General features: G+C 39.5%; 1 protein-coding gene across 7 annotated transcripts in view; it reads right to left on the bottom strand.

Moving 5' to 3' along the window:
• The window catches only part of MAGI2 (membrane associated guanylate kinase, WW and PDZ domain containing 2), a 1,016,953-nt gene that overhangs the window by 91,653 nt on the left and 911,706 nt on the right, over window positions 1-13,594 (bottom strand). The window lies entirely within an intron of this gene.

The raw sequence follows: 13,594 nt of genomic DNA, 5'->3' as shown, positions 1-13,594 counted from the left end.
ATCTAAGGTGCCATCGATGGCACGGCACACCTTTACTTTATATGCAAGAAAGAAAAAAAAAAAAAGAGCCAACTCTGCCAACTAAACAACAATGAACACTCCATTGACCCTAAGATGCTCTCTAATGTTTAAGCTACTAACCCACTAAAATGGGTATTTATGATTGTATGATTTTTCTAGCAGGGTGACTTTTGTTCCTGTCAATGTTAGGGTAGCTAGCTGGGGTCAGATATCAATGGTACACAGCGTGCCTATAACCTCCCCGAAGGAGCTTACAGTCTAGAAACCTGTTCCCTTTCCTTTCTTTTTTCAAGACAGGGAGCCCCAGCCAGGATATCACGGTCAAGGACTCTGTTGTGTTGCTCTCCCCATGGAAGTCAGGTATTGATTTAATTTGCATAAAGAGGCAAAGGGACACTACCCTATTCATTATGCTCTGGGGTGACTATTCCTTGAATTCCCAATTTAACGTATGTGTTACAGTGAAAGCAGAACATCAGCTAATAACCATGGTAAGGAAGGACAATCAGTGAGTTAATGAACCAACACCTTGGTCGTATTTCTATTGTGAAAGGTTACAGATAGCCCATTGCAACGTTGGCTGAACCTGTGTCTCTGAAATGAAACTCAGTATGTTGGAGGCTCAACCACAACCACATTTTTATTTACCACAAGCACCAGTGGTTTTAGTTCAGAACACCTTACCTAAAGCATATTCATGATCATCTTAGAATCTAATTCTAGGAGAAATGTAATAAGAGCTCATTTATTGACCTATTTTTTTTTCAGTGACAAGTTGTTTCATCTTCAACTATAATGAGAATGAACTTTCATTTCTGCTTTTGTCCCCTTTCATATTTAATAGTGTCCTGGGACAGTCAATGAATGATCTGGTTTCTTCGACTATAATGTGCATGTTGTTGTGTCCAGTGAGCTTTGCAAAGTTTCCCGACTTCTCCCAGTTTCTGTTTTTCAACACTAAAATTGCAATATTACCTACCTCACAGGTTGATTCTGAGAATTAAATAAATTATCATACGTGAAGTGACTAGAACAGTGCCTGGCACATAAGACTTGACTTATCAGTATTAAGTTTTCTTTAATTCTTTTTATATCTATTATCTTTTAAAAATATATTTTATTGATTTTTTTTAACAGAGAGGAAGGGAGAGGGATAGAGAGTTAGAAACATTGATGAGAGAGAAGCATCGATCAGTTGCCTCCTGCAACATCCCTTACTGGGAATGTGCCCACAACCAAGGTACATGCCCTTGACCAGAATTGAACCTGGGACCCTTCAGTCTGCAGGCAGATGCTCTATCCACTGAGCCAAACCAGTCAGGGCACTATTATCTTTTTTATGTTTCTGGTATCACTATTGATGTGTCTTGTGCTTGTGTGTAGGCACCAGCTTTAACTCCTTCTACAAGGGATAAACCTGTGATACTGCTAAAACCAAAGCAACACTTGCTTAATACAGAGCAATAGCCCCTAAGCATCAACCAGGAAAATTGCTTCATATGGGAAATAGAGATATGTTTGTGGATTATATAGACACTAGATGAGGCCAAGACTCCTGTTTGTTTTCCTCTGGTTTCTCAAAAACACACACAAAAACACACACACAAAAACCACAAACAAACCAAACACACACACACACACACACACACACACACACACACACACAAACAAAAAACCACACACAACAAAAACCAAAAATACCCAAAAAACAAAAAACAAAAAAGATGTTGCAGGTTTCTGTAGGAAACACCAACTTGTGAGTTAATGTTTGTTACTCAAAGGGAAATCAGTATAATACAGACCTCTTCATTATGCACACCCCCCCTTCCCCACACACACACCAGAGCGAATGCATGTTAATCTTAACAAATCATGTGAAATACCTGATAGCATTATCATTGTAAGTTTACAGTGGAAACAAAACAGAGGCATAAAGTGATTAGCAATGTGGCCCCGATCATATAGGCCCACAGGACTAGGACTCCCAGGCCATCAGATTCCATCGCCTGTGCTGGTAATGGAAGGACTGCACTGACTCTCTTGATGGTCTTCTACCTCCTCCAGAGCATGTGCTTCCGGAGCACCTGATACTTTTACTTGGTGACTGCATCTTGCCTCTGAACAGGGAATCTCAGACACTTCACCAGTGACCTAGATTCAGAGGAAGTGGGAGGCAGGATCTTGGCTTGATTCAGATGTTTGCAGCAGCTGGCTTCTGACAGGCAGGTGTGAGGAGGTGAAGGGGGGAGTGGAGGGGACGGAGTCGAGAGGATGCGGAGAGAATTGGAGGAGAGAGAATTGGAGGGGAGACCAGAGGAAGGGCCAGGAAAACTGGGCAGCTCCTCAGAGCCCTTTTAGTTAGGACTTTATACCATATTGCCATTCCTTTATTTGAAGTCATTTCTTTGGTCTCACATTTGAAATAAAAATACAGTTTAAAGCTACATACAAATCGTATTTGGGTGATTTGCTGTTTTGAATTATTCATGCCTCTGCTCCCCTCCATTACTGTAGATCACTTAGAATCTACTGCCCATAAAACCCCCAATGTTTCAAAACAAAGCTCTCACATACACTATCACAAAATCACACAGTTTTATGTGCTCAACATAATAAAAACAAAAATAGGTTATCATTTGTTAATTTCCAAGCATTGTGCTAAGCATTTATTTTAAATCCTTAGAACAATGTGTGAAGTAGCTGTAAAAGAGTAATAATCATATTTATTTTATTGTTAAGAAAACAAATAGGTATCAAAGCCAGGATTCAAACTTTGCCGTTACTCTTCTTTTTTGGATATGTGACAGGTTGAAGGCAATTTGAATTAAGAGGAGTGAGGAAATTACTTGTGAGCCTTAGCTTAGAAAAGCATGCTGCTTGAGGTTTTCAGAGTTAATTGTAAACAGACTTATTTGCTTACCATGATCACTCTTAGGTTCAAGGCCATTTAGATTTTATTAGGGTAGGTAGAATAAAAAAACAAGTAAAAGAGTGATAACGGAAATGAATTCCCTGGTACTCACAGAGAATGATTGAGTGCTTACATAAAATCTGAATGAGTACACAATTTAAAAGTGTATGTCCACAACTGGAAGTACCCAATATAGCTTTTTTAAAAAAATGTCTTTTTATTGATGTTAGAGAGGAGGGGGGGGGGGGGAGAGAGAGAGAGAGAGAGAGAGAGAGAGAGAGAGAGAGAGAGAGAGAGAGAAAGAAACACATCAATGATGAGAAAATCATTGATTGGCTGCCTCCTGCACGCTCCCTATTGGGGATGGAGCCCACAACCCAGCATATGCCCTTGACTGAAATAGAACTTGGGACCCTTCAGTAGACAGGCCAACACTCTATCCACCAAGCCAAACCAGCCAGAGCCCCAATATAGTTTTAATAAAATTGTTTTCTATTGGCATTTATTTGGAATGCTTGGCAGCTGAAGACAGCCTCACTTTTCTTTTACCAGCATTTTCCGTACACATGTTAGCACATCGAATGCTGATGTACAACAAATCACTGACAAGGGGTGTGCTCAGAGAGGATTCTCCCTGAAAACAAGATGCAGTTCCATTTGCTCAGTTATAAGGTTGAGAGAGCTTACGACCTAAGTGCTTTCTGTGCATTGCTAATGGAATTACAGAGCATGGAAGAGGCCCTGACCTTGGTTTCTATTCTTGGGATGAATGGTACCCATTAATTCTCTGAGAATTGATGACTAAGGTAACTGCCCCAGTGCAGTCCATTTAGACAGCAGGCCTTCCAGACATCATCTATCAGGTAGCAACATAAATCAAGTCTTTGGATCAGGCTTCTTGACACAGTGTGCTTAGCATACACAGTTATTTGGGAAGAGTTGCAATATGTCAGACAGCTTTAGACAGACTGACATTTTGGAAGGAGACAATGTCTCACTGGTTAGGAATTTCCCTTTAATTGCAAATCATGTAAGTTATGGTAAAAAAAAAAAAAACCCCATGTTTTTCATTCTTTATTTGTTTTTTTTCTGGGTAAAACACTACTGCACATTTATACTGGAGTGTGTTTAATATCTTCCTGTAGAGCAATCGACTCTTTTGGTACTGCTCAGTATAGCACTTGTTTTAGTAGGACTTCCAGTGACACTCAGTTGGACTGAATGTTCTCTAAGTTTGTACTAAAGGCCTGGATTCTTTGGGTCTCTGGCTGTCAAACCATTACAGGAAACAAGGATCCTCCACTTTGCTGCTGGGTTCTCTTCTGGGAGCTTAATGCGGTCTACTGAGGCTATTGGTTAACCAAAGAGTTATTGTGGAGTTCTATGTTGGGTCAGTTTCCATAAAGAAGATGGATGGTCACCCAAAAAATTTTTCTTGCCTTTTCCTGAATTTCTAGTTAAAATTTTTAGCTATATTTGAGGGAAAGAGTACTTGATGCCTCATTTTTTTTTTCCGTTTCCTTGTTGTTATATATATATATATATATATATATATATATATATATATATATATATTTCATTTCAGAGGAGGAAAAACCTGTGACTCATGTTTACATTTAATCACCTCCTTGCTACTAGATCTCACACAGTGGAGTTGTATGTGGAGGAAAGCATTAGACAGGGAAAGTGGATTCTGCATCAATCATGTCAAACTTACAGATGAGAAGTTTCTAAAATGAGAGTGATAAAAATAAACACTTCAAAAGCAATCAATAGCATAAACTCTCATTAGCTCACAATTTCATTAATTTGTGAAGGTTAAACAACATGCCATTAGCTCCAAAAGGTAAAGGAAGCTAGTTTGGGTTTTGATTCTGTGATCTGATATGAAGAGAATTTTTTTAAATTGGATGATTCCATATGGTTTTCTTAAAATAATCCATGAAAATTATTTACTGTCTTGTTTTAAAATTATGTGTTGGACAGGAGGATCATTTGCTCCATCAACAACACATGGTATTAGCCTTTAAGAAACTCATAGACTAGTTGAGGAGGCCTGGAATCCTATGTAATAAAAGAGTAATATGAAAATTGAGCATCACTCCAACGCACAAGATGGCTGCCCCCATGTGGACATAAGATGGCCATTATAAGATGGCCAGCAGGGGAGGGCAGTTGGGAGGGACCAGGCCTGCAAGGGAGGGCAATTGTGGGTGATCAGGCCAGCAGGGGAGAGCAGTTGGGAGGGACAGGCCTGGTTACTCCTTTATTACATTAAAAAGGTCATTCTGAGGAGGAGGGAGCATAGTGTCCATAAGTAGCAGCTCACTTAGAGAAGAACCCCTTTGTGGTAAAGAGGGTTCTATTGAGTCCCTGGAGGAAGAAATGAGGAAAGGATGCATTGTAGGTGGGGGTCTTTCCTGCCCTCACAATGACAGCTTTCTTATCTGCGATTCCTGATTAGATGCCTTTCCAGCTCATCTATGGACATCGAACATCCAGGAACAACAGAACAGTGATTGTCACAAAGTGTTTCTATCTCGTCCATCCCTGGTGAAGAATCCTGTTTTACTGTCTTCAGAAGCCAGTTTTTAATCTGGCTTATTTTCCATCCTTTCTTCCTAGAAGTTGTGAATGAATATGTTCTATGGTGACAAACCCATTCAGCTGATGTCACTTCCTGGAATGTGACACAGAAGCCTTCAAAAGAGGACTTTTTGATCATCAGGGGGCAAAGGTGTGGGAAAGGAAACCGTTGTTTGGTATTTTTTCAAGCAATTGTGGTAAAATTAAGGAAAAGCAGACAGCATGACTGTTTTCCTCTAGAAGTCTGTGAAATTTAGCTTTCTAAAAATGAACTGTCTTCTCTGAGGTTCATAGCCAAATGAGTTGCAAGACCCAAAATCGAGCAGCTGGTGTTTTAAGGACTGCATATTCCGAAAGCGCACTCCCCCCCAGCACCCATGAGTCATGCTTTTGTGGCTGAACAGTTTCGTTACCCTGCATTTGTTAACAGGCAGATGGTCAGAGGGAAGAATGGGGAGAGGGACCCATCTTTAGTGATTTGGGAGCCCAGCTGAACTCATGTTTCCAAGGGCAGAAAGCACCATACAGAAAGTATTAACTATGTGACTGGAGAGAAAGAAACACTCCTCAGCCATATCTGATCCTATATGCTTTTATTTTGCTGAGGGTAAATTGGTAATAGAAAGAAATCTCATTGCACTAGGATTATTACTCACTGTTCTACTCTCCTGGAACATGGGCTTCCATTGTTCTCGAAGATTTAGTGGGCTTGTTTGTAGACATGGCCAGTTTCAGGGGGTGTGACCTGAGTAGGCACATAGATCTATGCTCCCCAAAGGGCCTTGTGTTTGGCTTAATGGTCTGCTGTCACCGTTTTGACATTATCAATACTTTTTCAACAAGGACTTCACATTTTTATTTTGCATCAGGCCCTGAAAATTACGTAATTGATCTTATGTAGATAAGTCTGTAATCTATTTGCTCCTTGCATCACCCCATTGTTTTTAGTGTCTGCAGTGGAAGGTGTAGATGAGAATATGTATGGTAAAGCTTCTATTAAAAATTATTACGAACAGTGATAGAGACAGAGCAAAACAATTCCTTTCCTTTGTGGCTGCATTTCTCATTCCCATACACATCACTAGCAGAGGTATTCCAAATAATTTCCGTTAAGTGTATTCTCTCTCTGTCTTCATCAGAAATTTACACATCATGCCACAAATTTATAGGGAATGGGTTTCGCAGATCAGGCTCCTTTGTGCTGGTTTTCACAAAGTGTGCCTCTCTGGGGGAAGCGGGTGGCACTCCCGTTGAATCCAGGTATCTTTCTCTTAGGCTACTTCTCTTCCTGGTAATTTTCCACCCCATGTTTTAAGAAGCTATTCTTGGCTATTAGAGTGCTTAATATACTCAATACTTATATCCATTCTACTGGCAAGAATCTTGCCCCTAACTTGTTTGTTCACAACAGTGCCCACTGCATGCTGGGTGACAATGCAGATTCCTCCAGTGTTGCTATGGGGACATTCCTTTTTGAACAGTGCCAATTCCCTGGAGGTCTACAATATCACCTTTCTTGTAGATTCACATGGATGTGGTCAAAGGGACAACTCCATGTTTTCTAAAAGACCTAGAGAACATACAGCGGGTACCTGTCTTTCCCTTGGTGTTAGTCATTTTTTGAGCATTGCTGGAAGATGGTGGTTCAGCTGAAAGAAAATTAAAGATCCTTGATTCTCCACATTGGGATTCAGGAAGCCTAAAAATTACCTTAAGTCTCTCATTCTGTTGTGAAAATTATTCTTATGTAACAAGTCACTCATTTTTGCGTCATTCACAAAGCTAATGTTCTTTTTTTCTCTCTCTTTGAATAGACTTTAATATATACTACCACATTTCAAGGAGTTTGTGTTTTCTTTTGATATGATAATTCCCCATAATCTAACTAAAGTCTAGATATTAGAGGGGAACGAACCAAAGAAACATCAGAATAGACATGATCCTTAAATCTGAAGTTAACCAGAGGGAATGGGTGTGGGTATGGAGAGCTGGAGAGAGAGAATGGAAAGACAGTTTCTAGACACTTAGTTTTTGACACAAAAGCCTTTACCTTCTGTAGAAATACGTCTCATTTTATTGTCTATCCCAGAAGTCACCTTTTACCTTGCTAATTTATAGCTAGCTCTGTTCTTTTTTTTTTTTTTTTTTTTTTTTTTTTAATATGTTTTGGTCTGAAAATTGCTATAGAAAATTTGGTCCCATTAAGTCAAATATCAACCCTACTCAATATTTTTTGTACTTCTACCAAGGCCCTGAAAATGATACACATTTCTACCATTCAGTAAAATCAGCAACCCAGGATTCTTCAGTCTTGGAGTAGAAGATGAAATTATGTGTTGCTCAACTTGAATAATTTTAGTGAGTAAAATTGTACAGCTTTTAGCAAGCTTTGCATACAAAAAGCCAAGTAGCAAGCTGATTCAGTAATAATGGGATAATTAGAGTTATTAATATTAATATATAATAAAGGGCATCTCTGCAGAGCAGAAAAACAAGCTGTTTTACTTCTTTTATAGTCACAGCATATATATGTATTATATATATGACAAAGGTATATATATGTATATGCTATAGTATATTTATATATATATAAAAACACTGATGTGGACCTATTATTTCTAAATTAACGAAAATAAAAACCACATTCTAAATCTTAAGAAGAAACCAAATATTAGCATATTCTTAGAAATGTGCATTAGAAAAATTTTAAAGAAAAGACCAAGAGCAAAAACAAAAACAAAAAAACTTCAAAGTGAATCCCAACATTTTTGAGTGAGGTTTGATCTGGAAGACAAATAGGCCTTTGTAGAGATACACTTCTGGACAATGAGATTAAGTGAAAGTTTTGGAGAGGGATTTAAAAAAACAACAAGCAATCCTGGGTTTGAGGTGTGGCATTACACTCCCATCCCAAACATGCAAATCTACCTTTTAAAGGGTTACTTACTTTTATAATGACAAATTCAGTTCCTGAATAAGAGGTTTGTTTCATTAATAATTTATTATAGAGGTCTTGTCAAATTATTACTGGAAAATACTGGATTATTCTATAAAACTGTATAAAAACCTAAAAATTCATGTCAAGATGTAAAAGGGGCAACATACGAAGAATAATAGTACTATCTTCTAGTGATTGGAAATTTCTTGTGAATAAAATAATTTAATTAAAATAATGTGTACAAATTTTAAAAAGACAATCAAAATGCTTATAATGAAAAACCTTAGTTTTTAAATTCTCACTACCCTCTCCAATTCTGTGACCGAAGGCTAACATCTTAAATCTTTCAGATTTAATTATATTCTCCGATGGTTATTTCTCCATTTGTCCACTGGAGTCAATATCTATGTGTCCTTCAAGAGGAGTTTCCCTTTTTCTGTCTTTAAAATGCCTTCCCCACTCAGGCCCATTCCTTTCTTCTTCATTAACTACCATTTTATTGGTGTGTAAAAATGGGAGAAAATAGCGTGTTATCGTTTTAACACCATTAAATAGAAACTAAAATATCTTTTGTAACTTTAAATCAGTTGCTGAAATTAATATTTTGGTGTACTAGTTAGAATTTGAAATCTTGTGGGGGAAAAATGATTAATAATTTATGAGCTCAAACCTTAAAAGTCCTGTTGTCTCCTATAGCCTTGACAGATAGACATATATAAAAAAAAAAATCAACTGATTTCAAGAGTTCAGAAAAATGTCATAAAATGACATGTCATCAACCCCAGGTATTGGGTTAAAATGTTCAATAAAAACCACATTTCTTCTTTTTCCTCTGTATCTGGCAGCTGCCTGTGGAGACGTCACTCCCGGCCATGCACTTGGCTCTCAGTAACTTCTCAGCAGGCCCCATAGAAATGGTTGATAGTTAACAAGCAGGTGCTGCTGACAAGTCATGTTTCTCATCTTTATGGATGCAGTGCGTTCTATCTCAGCCATCTCCTGTTTCCTTTTATAGCTTCTGAAATTGTGTTTTGTAAAAAGTCACTTGGCTAACTTCACACCATTTCCCTGTTATAATAGGTAAATGTCAAAAGCCATCAGGTGCAATATCAGCCTCCCATTGTACTCCCCTAAGTCCTCTGGTAGATAACAATTTCTTGCAATATTTTCCTAATGTAAATGAAAACAGAGACTAACCCAGGCAAAGATCCCTCCCGAGCCAGCTGTCCTTTTCAATATGTTCTCCAGATGATTGCATGAATATTTATTGGCTCTTCATTTTCTCACAGAAGCCAGTGTTCCACTAACAGGGTATATCATGTTTTAACTTGAAATAATGCAAATTTTGAAGGACTGGATGAAACTCAATATGAATATTCCCCCAAGCACAAAGATCTTGATCAGATGCTAACTTTGAAAACAACTTGCAGCGTGACCTCCGAATGGCCAAATAAATCATGCCAGAGTTTTCTTACTTGAAAAGTGAGGCCATCACTGCATATGATTTTTCTTATCCTTAGCTTTATTATACAAATATTGCATGCCTTAACTTTATCTGGAATTTCTGCTCATGTATTTTCTCACATCCCTTGGACTTTAAAGTAAGCATATGTTTTCATTTTTACTAAGCAGACATATGTCTCCATAATAATCTCACCTGAGATCATCATCATTAGATGGTTTTTATTAGTTTAACATGAGAAATAAATTAAAAAGAGAAGTGTTGAAGAGCCTCAAAATGTCTTTTGTTATTCAGAGTAAAATACCAATTACACTGTAGAGGGAAGAGATGAAAAGTGAAAAAGCACTTAACTGATAAAAAAAATAAAATAAAACAAGGATGACAAAAAAGCACATGAAAAGGTTCTTAGCATCATTGGTCTTTAGGGGGAAAAATGCCAATTAAAACCAAAGTGAGATACCGTAAGACACCTCTTGGATGTTTAAAACAAAAACAAAAATAAACGAGCAATAAAAAAACCCCAACAGAGCCTGAAAGTAGCAATACCCTCAGGGTGTGGAGCATTTGGAGTCCTCATATATGGGACTACAGAATGGTATAGCCATCTTGGAAAGCGGTACCATCTGAACCAGCAATCTTATTTTTCTAAGTGTTTAACCAAGTGAAACTGAAACCTGTTTTCACATAAAACCTATTTGAAAAGTTTATAGAAGTTTTATTCATGATCATCAAAACTCAGAAGCAACCCAAATATTCTTCAGTTAGGGAAAGGATTAAAAAACCTTGGTACATCCACACAGTGGAATGCTATTCAGCAATTAAGAGGAACCAAATACTGACACCTGAAACAACATGGATAAATCTAGAATGCATTACGCTACATGGAAGAAGCCATGTTCTGTATCATTCCATTTCCACAGGAAAAGGCAAAACTACAGAAAGCAAAGTCGTGGTTGCCAGGACTGGGGGAGTGACTGGAAGAGTTGACTTCCTTGTTACATAACTAAACGTTTATCAAAACTCACAGACAAAAAGAGTCATATTTTGTATATTTAATTAAACTTTAAAAACTGGAGAAAAATAAAAAAGTCAGGAGTTGATAAAGAGGAGGTTTTGCATGGAGACACATAGAGGTCATAGAGACCTGAAGTCAGGTGAGGAGGAGAAGAGCGGGGGGAGGGGTGTGAAAGGGGTCCGCAAGGCTTCAGAGAGGAAGGGCGGCCTCGCCTGCACTGAAAGAGAGATCAGGCCTTTTCCAGGTGGGCAAGTATGAGGAAGGCCTCCCAGCTGCAGGTGATGTGACTTGCAAAGGCAAGTACTGGAGATGAGCAGTCTGTGCCACGCATGCGTGTGGAGGGCAATGCGCTCAGACAGGGAGACCTGGTAGCTAGGGACAGAGCCTGAGAGGCCAGGCCGTGCCAGGGAGCTTGGAATTTCACAGCCAAGAGGAGAAGTCTTTAGGGACTAACTAGGCAAATGTCGAAAGCCATCACTAATGAGTCAGGAAAGCTAAGTGATATTGTTGGTTGTTTTAGAAAGAGTTCCATCGTGAGGTGCAGGGTGGACTGAAGGAGGGGAGGCGGGAAGAAGGCTGGAGGCAGGGCGCCTAACGGCCATTACCATGTTCCAGAGCTCTGCAGGAGAGGATCGAGCCCACAATCTGGGCATGTGCCCTGACTGGGAATCAACCATGACCTCTTGGTTCATAGGTCGATGCTCAACCACTGAGCCACACCAACCGGGCACAGGGAAAAACCTTTAAGCTGTGTACTTTTCCTTGCTTACTGGACGGTTCTTCTGTTACAATGAGTCCATAAATATACATTTTTATGGTGCACAGTTTCCGAACAGAAGGTTTTGGGCACTTCACCCTTGAAAGCAAATGGGCTCATCAGGTGCCCAACATCTGGGCATGTGTGTGGAGCAAACCTCTGCCTGGCTTATAAAAATAAGATCCGGAAGAAATCATACTGGAAATGAAAATGCCTATAACAGCCCCCACTGTTTAGTTAATATTTTTGGCATTGCATATATCGTAGGATCACCGGAAATCGCTGACTGATTAACCTGGGGAAATGATTCCCACCTCATACTGGCAATAGTTTGTTTGGGAAAACAATCCAGCTTAAATTTCAAAATCACTGCTGGTCAAATGAACACATAAAAAGGGTTTGATGTGGCAGGAAGGACTGGCTAGAGGGACTCCCTGAGTCCTTGGCAAAAGCTGGAGCTCAAAAAGAAACGCTCTTTCCTCCAGTTCAAATGGGAAGAAGTATCCCCCAATAGCACTCTTTCAACATCGCTGAAAAATGATGATAGATAACATCACCGTGTTATTTATGATGATAAGTAACATCACTGTGTTCAGTTAACAATAGGCTTTTAAAGTGGTTATGTCTATGGAACCAGCTTTTCTTATGCAGCTGGTTATTGGGGGGGAAAGGAAGAAAAAAAATAAAATTACAGAGAATCGAATGCAACATGAGGCACTGCATAGATTATAAAGATAACGTGTCTTCTGAAAAAGTGACCTGCAGGCTTGCCGTTTGTGTGAGGCCCCTAGGGGAGTGACGGGCATTTCCCCACTGGTGACGGGTGATTCTGCCGGAAGCCCGGGCCGCCTTCACAGTTGCCCGCTCCCTGTATCACCCAGCGGATAACAAGAAGCTGCAGGACTCAAGCCCGGAGGGAACAGCCACTGATCACCCACTTCGGAGACTGTAAGACAACCGAATAGCCGAAGGTAAGAAGATATCTACACATTCACCTTCCGCGGCTGCCTGGAGAGTCTTTGAACACAATAATAAAAACCCTCTTGAAAAACGATTCCCTCGTGGGAGAAAACCTCATGATTTATGAGCTCCATTCAAACAATAATAAAAATGGTCCAGGATTCTTAAAAAACGCACTGTGAACACTCGGATTTTTTCCCCAGTAGGTTGGAGCTCTCCTCTTCTTAAGAACAGATACGAATGATGGTGCTTCTCTGCAGGTTTATTTTTACAATGTAAATGATCTTTAAATTTGTTAGTGCTGTGAGAATGAAATGTTTCCATGCACCTTTCCATTTTAATAGAAGCTTCGAAGTTCAGATATCACAGTACTCAGAGTTGGATGCAAAATATTTTTTTTTTGTTTGCCTGTCTGCTTTGTGGCCGGACCTAGTCAGTCAGGTTTAAATTTGGGAACAAAACTAATCATGCTCAGGATAAGGAAAAAATGGAATTTAATCAATAGGTCCCATTCATCCTGGTTTTAGTTGGTTAGGATCCTAAAAAGAAAGAATGTGATTCAGAAGCTGTTCACTTGGAACTGAACTGGGCTGCTCTGTGAATGAAGGTTGTGAAAGGAATAAATAATCAGAAGTAATACTTTGTTTTGAGGAGCTTGGGCTGCCGTCCAGACCCTCCTGTTTAGGACAATATAATTATCGCTGAGGTAGTGCTCACACAGATGGATGGCGATTCCAGGAACAGTCAGTGCCAGGATGAGGTGAATCAGAGAGCATCCCGAGGACAAGGGCTTTGCAAACCAGATGCTTCCAACATCCTTCCTATTTCCGGGGCTGCCCAGAGGCAGAGAGACAGGCCCCTGAGCCCAATGTCTTAGAGGCTCTCTCACTTAAGACTTCACCACTCCCTGAGCTGACTATTTAATCACTTAGGCTGAGAACAAC

The sequence above is a fragment of the Pipistrellus kuhlii genome, unplaced genomic scaffold (assembly GCF_014108245.1).
Source record: "Pipistrellus kuhlii isolate mPipKuh1 unplaced genomic scaffold, mPipKuh1.p scaffold_m20_p_10, whole genome shotgun sequence".
NCBI classification, from domain to species: domain Eukaryota; kingdom Metazoa; phylum Chordata; class Mammalia; order Chiroptera; family Vespertilionidae; genus Pipistrellus; species Pipistrellus kuhlii.
This window is presented reverse-complemented; position numbering and strand designations above follow the sequence as displayed.